Genomic DNA, 10648 nt, shown 5'->3' on the forward strand with positions numbered 1-10648 from the left:
GAGTTCCAAATAAGATGGACCCCAAAAGACCTACACCAAGACACATTATAATCAAATTGTCAAAAGTTAAAGACAAAGAATCTTAAAAGCAGTAAGAGAAAAACAATTCATTATGTACAAGAGAACCACCCCCTCCCCGCATAAGAATCAGCAGATTTTTCAGGAGAAGTTTTATCAGCCAGAAGGGTAGCATGATATAATTGAATGCTGAAAGAAAAAACTCCCAACCAAGAGTACTCTCCCTGGCAAAATTTTCCTTCAGAATTAAAGAAAAAACAATGAGTTCTCCAGATAAGCAAAAGCTAAAAGGGTTTAGCTCTCTACTAGACTGGCTTTATAAGAAATGTTTGAGGCACTTCTTTAAGCTGAAACAAAAAGTGTTCCTAATTAGTAACAAGAAAACATATGAAAGCATAAAGCCTACTTCTAAGGTAAAATATAGTTAATGTAAGATAACCTAATGTAATGGTGGTAGATTCATAGCCTCTAAATTCATAAATTAAAAAATAATTCCATTTACAATTACATCAAAAGGAAAACAATACCTAGAAATTAATTTAAGCAAGGAGGTGAAAGACTTGTACACTGAAAACTGTAAGACACTAATGAACGAAATTTAAAAAGACAGAAATAAATGAAAGAAATTCCATGTTCATGAATTGGAAGCTTTGATATTGTTGAAACTTCCATACTCCCCAAAGCAATCTGCAGACAATGCATTTCCTATTAAAACTCCACTGTCATTTTTCACAGAAATAAACAATCCTAAAACCTGGATGCAACCGCAAAAGACCCCGTATAGCCAAAGCAATCTTGAAAAAAAAGAACAAAGCTGAAGGCATCTCACTTATAAATTTCTTTTTTTTTTAAAGGTTTTATTTATTCATGAGAGACACAGAGAGAGGCCGAGACACAGGGAGAGGGAGAAGCAGGCTCCCTGTAGGGAGCCCAATGCGGTACTTGATCCTAGGACCTCAGGATCACGACCTGAGCGAAAGGCAGACACTCAACCACTGAGCCACCCAGGTGCCCCTCACTTATAAATTTCAAACTACACTGCAAAGCTATAGTTAACAAAACAGTAAGGTACTGGCATAAAAACAGACACAGAGATCAATAGAACAGAATGGAGAGCCAGAAATAAACCCACACGTGTATAGTCAGATACTTTACAACAAAGGTATCAGGAATACACATGGGGAAAGGACATTCTCTTAAATAAATGGTGCTAAGGGAACTGGATAGCCACCTGCAAGATAATGAAAATGGACCATTATCTTAAGCCAAATGCAAATTAATTAAAGACTTGACAGTGAGACCTGGAACCATAATCCCCCAGGAGAAAACAGAGGGTAAGGTCCTTGACATTGGTCTTAATGAGTTTCTGGATTCGACACAAAAAGCAAGGGCAACAACAGCAACAAAATACAAGTGGGACTATATCAAATAAGAAAGAAGCAAAGGAAATTATCAAAAAAAAAAAAAAAGGAAATGGTAGAAGTTGTTTGCAAGTCATATATATGATGGGGGATTAATAGCCAAAGAAAATAGTAACAATCTATTGTTTGTTATAGAGATACCACAATGAGATACCGTCTCCTACCTGTTAGAATGGCAATTATTAAAAAAGACAAGCAGTAACAAGTGTTAATAAGAATGTGGAGAAAAAAGAACCCTTAGGCACTGCTGGTGGGGAAGTAGATTGGTGTTGCAAGTATGAAAAATAGTATAAAGTTTTCTCAAAAAATTAAAAATAAAACTACCATATGATCCCATAATTCCACTTCTGAGTATTTTTTTCTGAAGGGAATTAGGTCACTATCTCAGAAAGATATTTGCAGCCCCATGTTCAGTGCAGCAGTATTTACGATAGCTAAGGAATGGAAGCGATGTGAGCGTCCATCAGTGGATGAATGGGTGAGGAAAATGTGATATATACATATATATATATACATACATAGGTATCAATATGTATAAAATGGAATATTATCAGCCATAAAAAAATAAAGTCCTATCAGTTGCCGTGGTTCATGGATGAACCTTGAGGGCTTTATGCTAAGAGTCCAACTTCTAATTCTAGAACAAAGTGGATTTTGCTGCCTTTCCAGGCACAAGGCTGCTAAACTAGTTAGGAAAATAATTTATTTCAGGCAGTTAAAATATATGGTAATTTAAAAGCCTCTGCTTATTAGGGTGATCAGCCGAATTGTTAAAGTCTGACATTTTTAGAAAAGGAAATAAAATGAACAGTTATACAGCTGCTCTGTAGTCTGGCGGAAACGGCTTCTCCAGCAACAGTACCAAAGTAAGTAATAGTCTTTTTTAGCAAGTCCACCGTAAAAGAACACATCTTTTCTTTGAGAGTCCTCGTGTTCCCAATCCCCATAGTTTGCCTATTAACATTTGCCTTTCAATACATGAGTCTCCATGTAGACAAGCCCAAGTGGTAACTATTTCCAAAGCAGCAATTGTAGTGACTTCTTAACTTAGAGAAGAGTCTCGTAGTTGTTGACATTAACTCCCAAGAAATAACTACCTACTACTTTGAGAAGTAAACCTGTTAAAAAACAAAGTTTTGATGATAGATGAAACTGAAAAACCTAGTGACATTTTTAGCAAAACAGTGACAAGAGCTTTAGACCAACTTAAAAATCAACGTGTTTCAGTAAACTGATGTTTGGGGAGTCATGATCATTGTTTTCTATTTCAAAAGTATTGGGTTTAGAAAGCAGTTGTATGATAATGCCTTGATATGTTTGTCTCTTCCCATGCATCTTTAAATAACCAGTAATCAATACTTTAATAAAAATTTTTCTTTGGTGCAAAAAAAAAAAGAGTTATTGCCAATCTCTTACTAATAAAGCAGCAGGTTTTACAAGTTTAAATAATTCACCAGCTGGTAAATAAGAAATTTGCACCCTGGTGTATTATTTTAAAGCCCATGCCCTTCTCCTGAACACACCATCCTCTTACATACTGAAATGTATTTTCTAGAAAAGTCTGAAATCTAGTGTCAGCCCTTTGCTTTCTCTTGGAATGTGTTGACTGACTCATCATTAATCAAATCTGAAGATTGCAAACTAGCGTAACTTGCTCACTAATTTAAATAGAAGAGAAAAATATTGAATAGAAAATAGCTTGGGTCTCGGGACTTTATAACAGATTAGCTGTAGCTAGAGGAAAAACATGCACCCAAGGCTCTCGCCCACAGATCAGGAAACATACTCTGTCTCCGTGGAAAGGAGTGAACACTGGTGAGAGGGATGGCTCAATATGGAAATTAAGCAGTATCTTCCCATCCCCAAAGAGTGTGGGAAGAAAACAGAAGTAGACCTGGGGCCAAGCATTCTGGACACTTTCAAACCCTCACCTCCTGTACATTAACAGATCTAACCTGAAATATTTCTTCTCATGAAAAATCGTTTTAAAAACTCATTTTTCCCCTTTATTTTAAAGGCATTTTAATTGCTGTGACTTCTACTGATTTATCTTAAAGCATATTTAATATATTCAACCTTAAAAAGTCTCAGTGTATCAACAGTAAAATTTTTTTTTAAAGATTTTATTTTATTTACTTATTAGACACACACACACACACACACACACACACACACACACACGCAGAGGAAAAGCAGATTCCATGCAGGGAGCCCAACGTGGGAACTGGATCCCAGGGTCTCCAGAATCACACCCCCGGCCAAAGGCAGCGCTAAACCTCTGAGCCACCAGGGCTGCCCTCAACATAGTAAATTAAAATTAAAGCCTTCTTCCCCACCTCTCTTCATTTATATCTCTTGGCCCCTCATTCAATTTTTTTCAAGTGGTGCAAATTTCTGGAATTTGTACATAAAACAGTGTAAATAAATGAATAAATAAAACCCGTGTTCTTTGCACAAATGAGATCATGCTGACCGCTCCGCACTGTTTTATTTTTTTACTGGAAAATTTTCTTGAAATTCTTTGATGTTAGGACATATTGATCTGAAGCATTCTGCTTAAAGGATATGTAGTATGTCATTTAATAAATTTACTATAACTGTAAGCATTATTTTCTGTTATAAGCTATTGGCAATAAGGCAACAATGGCATCTTAGGAATGTTTTTCAGGCAAAATTTATGATTTTACAAATAAATTTGTAGAGAGGAAATGAATTAAAGTCAACGAGTCATATATTGCCAAATGATACTTAAAATAGTTTTCAGGGGTTTATATTTTTGTCATAAAACTGAATTAAGTTTTCTGTTTTCTCTAAACCACTGCCACAGCAAATTCTATAACTTATGTTAGCTCCTTATGTAGATAATGCTACTTCACTGTTGTATGAATTTATGATTCTTTCAGTGTGTTTATGCACTTTTCCTAGTTTTCTGATTACTTATATTTGTTACTGATTTTTTTTTAAAGATTTTATTTATTTATTCATGAAAGACACAGAGAGAGAGGGAGGCAGAGACACAGGCAGGGGGAGAAGCAGGCTCCGAGCAGGGAGCCCCATGCAGGCCTCGATCCCAGGACCCCGGGGTCACGCTCTGGGCCGAAGGCAGGCTGAGCCACCCAGGGATCCCTGTTACTGATTTTTTTTTTAAATTTTTTTTATTTATTTATGATAGTCACACACACACAGAGAGAGAGAGAGAGGCAGAGACACAGGCAGAGGGAGAAGCAGGCTCCATGCACCAGGAGCCCGACGTGGGATTCGATCCTGGGTCTCCAGGATCGCGCCCTGGGCCAAAGGCAGGCGCCAAACCGCTGCGCCACTCAGGGATCCCTCTGTTACTGATTTTTATGTGAGGAATTGGTCAATAAAATTTAAATGTAAAAACTTCTTATGTATAAGTATCATGTAATGAACATGTAATTTTATATGCAAAATACATAGAATTTGGTTGAAAAATAAACATTTTAACAACTGTGTATTAATTTGAATTTACATGTAATAATTTTATATCTTTTCCAGGTTCATTTTCACAGACCATATGGGAAACTTTAATGAAGACACATTTTGTAAGGAAGCAAGTTCTAGACCTTTCTCAAATAATCCTTGAAATCTTTAATCCAGCATTTCGGGGTGTTCCCATTTAATGAACTAAATTCTAATTTGTTGAGCAACGGTAATTTCAAAATTGTAATCTGAGCATGACCATACAGTTTCCTCGCTTCTGATATTTTCGATTTATGCTCATTCGTGCGGATTTTTATCCTTGCATTCTAAGTTTAAACTCAAATTAATGCTATGATTATCTTGCTCGATTAATAATTGTTGATTTTTAGGCTTATCAATACTTAATATGTTTAGGATCTAAAGAAAATGATACCAGGCTATTATAAATCCCCGTGAAATCAATAAGTAGAAATTAAATGTATTTGGCTCGTTTGTTGTTCTACGTAGCTTAATTTTGTTGCAACTTAGAGCAATATGTCTTGCTGATTTATAACCAAACCCCAGAACATTTTATTTATATTTTTTTTATTTATTTATTTATTTATTTATTTATTTATTTATTTATTTTTAGTTTATTTTTTATTGGTGTTCAATTTGCCAACATATAGCATAACACCCAGTGCTCATCTCCTCAAGTGCCCCCCCTCACTGCCCATCACCCAGTCACCCCCACCCCCCACCCACCTCCCTTTCCACCACCCCTTGTTTTTTTCCCAGAGTTAGGAGTCTCTCATGTTCTGTCTCCCTTTCTGATATTTCCCACTTATTTTTCTCCTTTCCCCTTTACTCCTTTTCACTATTTTTTATATTCCCCAAATGAATGAGACCATGTAATGTTTGTCCTTCTCCAATTGACTTACTTCACTCAGCATCATACCCTCCAGTTCCACCCAGGTCGAAATGGTGGGTATTTGTCCTTTCTAATGGCTGAGGAATATTCCACGTATACCTAGACCACAGCTTCTCTATCCATTCATCTTTCGATGGACACCGAGGCTCCTTCCACAGTGTGGCTATTGTGGACATTGCTGCTATGAACATCGGGGTGCAGGTGTTCAACCCAGAACATTTTAAAATGAAATACTGATGGTGGACTAAAATCTTTAAAGCTCCTACAGCAGAACTGGCACATAGAGTAGGACACCCACCTGCTTTGTGTCTTCCGACTGCAGTTTGAAGCACTCACACGCAGATCCCCCCTCTGCTGCACACTTGGTAATGTAGACTTGGGGGCTCCAGCTTGTCCTGGTGCTGGCTTTCAGGAGGGGGTGACTTCCAGGCCTGAAATCAAAGTTTCATGGGCAGGTTGTCCTTAGGGCCTCACCCGCAGCCACATCTACCCTCTAACTGTTGGAAAAGAAATGCTCCTACCCCCTCTCTCTCTCTGTCTCTCTTTAATTTATTGAAGTTCAATTTGCCAACATATAGCATAACACCCAGTGCTCATCCCTTGCTCTCTTTCTGATGTAAGTGGTGTCCACATCATGGCCCGAGGGATCCTTCCAATTATAAGTCAGATCATGTTTCTGCTCTGCTCAAACCTAAAGTGGCTTGCTACCTCTCCCAGGGCAAAACCCACAGCTTTTCCACACATGTGGGTGCTCACACCACTGACAAGATCTGGGTCCCTCACTGCCTCTGCCCGGCTCTCCTCCGGCTCCCCTCTTCCACACTGGCCTCCTTGCTCTTCCTCTAACACTAAAGCACACCCGGGATGCAAGATTTTTGGACCATTGTTTCCTTTGTGTGAAAAAAAATAAAATGCTCTTCCCCCGAGTCACTGCCTGTGTCACCTCTCCACCTCCTACTGGTCCTTTTCCAATGTCACCTTCTCTGACTTGTCAGGATATTCTTGGGCTTTTTGTATATTTTTGTGCCCACTCAACACTCTCTATCCTTTTTATGCTGCGGTATTTTTTTTCCCTTCATCATCCCTTATCTCCACCCATCACACGCTGTGTTGCTTTCTTTGTTTCTTATCTGCCTTCCTGCACCAGTGCGGGAGCTCTATGATGACACAGCTTTATTTTCTATCATAGCTGCATCCCCAGGACCCAGGCCAGAAGTTTTAGTAAGCACTCAAATATCGTCTTATTTGATTGACTAAATTAAAAAAAAAAAAAAAAAAACCCTGAAAGTTTCAATAAATAAAAAAGAATCGATGGAGGTTTCAAATGCTACATAGAGATTTGTTTTAATAGGACAACTATAGGCATATGCTATGGATACTGGAAAAAAAGAGTGGAAATCACCTGACAAAGTGCATAACACATTTCAGAAGACAAAATCAGAGTAAGCAAGGCATTGTCGCTGTCCCATCTGATCACCAGTACATAGTTCAGGAAAATACTTATGCAAATAAAGCAAAAGTAATAAAATGGAATAGGACAAAAAGTAAATGAATTAACTATAGTGGGTGGAGGGAGTAGCATCCCTTAGACGCCTCTAATATGGTGATCTTTGGAAAAGCGGAAAATACTGGGGCCACAGATACAGAGGGAGCAGTTAGGAAGTCACACTTGTCTGCGAGAAGTGACACTGATGCGTGCGGGATGGGGGCCAGCTCTGCCCAACTGAGAATTCAAAAAAAAAAAAAAAAGAATCATTTTGGACCCATAATACACTTCATTGCAAAGATGCAGAGAAAAGTGAATGAATAGAAAGTTTTTCAGTAATAAAACTGTGTTTTTCAAACCGTGCTTTTATTTTGTATGTCCTATATTATTCCTACATGTATCAGCTGGCTGCAATTTGATCTGTAGACTCATTAGTACAGGGATGATTCTGTACTGCTCCTAATTGGTGTAGAGTATGTTCTTTCTGAATTTAAAGGAGGCATAGAACTAATAAGTGAGCCCCCCGTTCCTCTCTGCTCCTACGCCCCAGTCATGTCCTTACGTTCAGACTCCGCTTCCATAGGCCGCACGTCGGTCTAATGGAATCTCAAGATCCTGTATGATTTCAGTCAAAATGAAGGAAGGAGAGAGAGAGAGAGAATGACAGGAAGAGTGATTCTGAATTGGTTTATTGTTTTAAGATTTCGCACCAGAACCTCATCTCCTGAAATCCTTTTAGTCCTGAGTTTCTGAGTGTGTGTATCTGAGAAATATGTATTTAATTAATTGGTGAACAGAGACTGAAATCAGAACCTTTACAAATTAATGAAATAAAGTCACACCACCCACCTAATCTCTAAAACTGATGGAATTCCAAGGAGCAGAATGTTTGGGGTGCTTAGCCTTGCATGCTGGGACCTGAAGCCACGCACCCTTCTGCAACGTGCCTGGCATTTCTAGGGATGTGCATCCCTTCAGCATTCTAATTAGTCCTAATGAACCATAAGCTTCGAACCTATTCACTCTTTGTTTTACCTTTTGGGCTCCCTTTTGGCATTACACCCACATAGTGTGAGAATTACACCCAAACAGACTATGGGGTAACGACCTCAGCTACACTTTTGGTGGAATGAGCAACAGCCTGGATTAGCAAAGAGTTCCTTTGGCTAAAGTGATGATAATCCAAATCCAACTAGCTGGAGCAAAAAGGGGGAGCTAGTGGAGGGACGCCTTGTTGTCCAACGCGATGAAAGGAGAGTTGTTCGCCAACCCTGGGGCCGTGAGCACAGCCAGGGCTCTCTGTGCCAGCCTCTTGTCTCTGCTTCTCTGTTTTCTGGCTTCATTTCCTTCCCTATTAGAAGCTTTGTTTTGTTTTTGTTTTTGTTTTTTTTGCCCTGTCTCCCACATGTTGCTGCTCCTTCTACCAAAGGCACTGGCTGGCTTTTCCTAATTCTAATTGGAAAAAAAGCCCCAGGAAGGATACCGAGCTACTCTTCTTAGGTCATAGCTCTACCCTTGATGGATTCAGCCGAGGCAAAGAGGCTACAGTGCTGGAGCGCCCCAGCCTGAGTCTGGGGCTCAATCCTGGCCTAGTTAATATACAGGAGGTGTGGGGCTTGGAGATCAGATCTGGAACAACATCTCTGCTCCCCTTCAAAACCTGCGGCCTAACTGCAAGTGGGTGCAGCTCCACGAGGAAGGAGAACCTTGACGTAGAAGTGCTGCCAAGTGAACCAGGCGCCTACACCTCTATGGGGAGATTCCAAGGAGAGGGAGGAGGCCTTTCTGCTTCTCTAAAATTGGGGTCTCAGGTGCTTGAGGTTTTGAAATTCCGTACTAGTGATCCATACATTTCTTCGATTCGAGGTAGCATCCACATTAAAAACCAAATGGTGCAGTCGGTAGAGCGTCCAAATCCTGGTTTCCCTTCTGGTCATGATCTCCGAGTGGTGGGATGATGCCCCCCATCGGGCTCTGTGCTCAGCTGTGAGCCTGTTTAGGATTCTCTGTCCTCTCTATCTTGGTCTCTCTCCCGCCTCTCTAAAATAAATAAATCTTAACAAAAAAACCAAAAAAACCCCAAACAAACCCAAACACCAGAACTAGTCTTGGAGGAATGTGCAGCCTCTCAGAGTGGCCTGCCCAAGAGTTATCTTATTCCATTCATTTTCCTTGGGGATAGAACCTGCCTTTCTTCATAGAAGCTGGAGAGTCCCCTGGACCGACCGCCTTTTTTGGTTAGTTCATGGTAGGCAGCTAGCAAATGTTGAAGAATTGAGTGGTTAATGGAGACCAGCTGCTTAAGGAGCCCCAGCACCGCACACCGAGAGGCCACGAGCCTGGGGATCAAGGCCGCGTAGTTGGGAGTAATGTGGATGTTGATTCAAGTCTCAGTTCTGATCTTGGGAAAGTCAAAATTTGGAAAACATATGCACACTCAAATATTTTATATCAAAATGTCTGGTAGAGTGTCTGGCACATAATAATAATAGGACCTAAGCAGGTGTACTGAAGAGCCTGGGAGTATGTGCTCATCCTCACCACGGGGTCGGGTCTTCCTCCAAGCCCCGGGGCAATGGCATTGTCCTTGCCCAGGTCACCTGTGCCTGGTCCTTTCTCTTAGCTGAGCTGAAGATTTAGAAACTCAACTGCCTCTGACTCCTCTCAAGAAGGCCAATATTTAAAAGGAGAGATTTGTTGGGCTCACTGACAATCCTGACAGGACCCCAGGCTTTAGCTGAGTTAGGTTTATGATGGGAACCACATTGGGCTCTTTCCTCAGAACCTCTGTAGCGTAATTTGAAACGGGCAGATAGGGTAGGGAAAGACTGTGTCCTAATCCATTTTATGAACCAAGTGTCTGATACAATGTGGCCTTGGTGTCCCCTCTGTGTAGGACTGTCCCAAGTGAGTAGACTCTGCTGGTGAGCATCTTTAGATGAGGGCCCTGATACTGATAAGAACTCCCCTGTGGATCTTTGCATCGAAGACCTCACAAAGTTGCCTTGTTTGTCACATCCACTTCCCATATTTTCTGCTATACTGCTTCCTGTTGGAAACCCACAGGACCCCCAGCTTCAGGAAAACTTGCAACCTATACTTTTGTGAACATCCGCCATGCTTCTTGCAGGCATGAACATTTCTAACTCCCCTTATTCTCCCCCTTGATCTCTTCTTCCATATTAAGTGCCTGGAGCCCTTTCTAACTGTCCTCTACCAAGATGTGGAAGATTGAACAATGGAAAGACCAGTCTACCTACTGAAGTGTTGTTCTTGCTCCCAGAGCCTGAGATTAGGGCTTTTGCAATAGGCTACGGTCCATTTTTCCCATACCTAACTTTTTTTTTTTTTCTGGGAACAAGTGTAAGG

This window comes from Nyctereutes procyonoides, unplaced genomic scaffold, assembly GCF_905146905.1.
Source record: "Nyctereutes procyonoides isolate TBG_1078 unplaced genomic scaffold, NYPRO_anot_genome, whole genome shotgun sequence".
Lineage (NCBI taxonomy): Eukaryota > Metazoa > Chordata > Mammalia > Carnivora > Canidae > Nyctereutes > Nyctereutes procyonoides.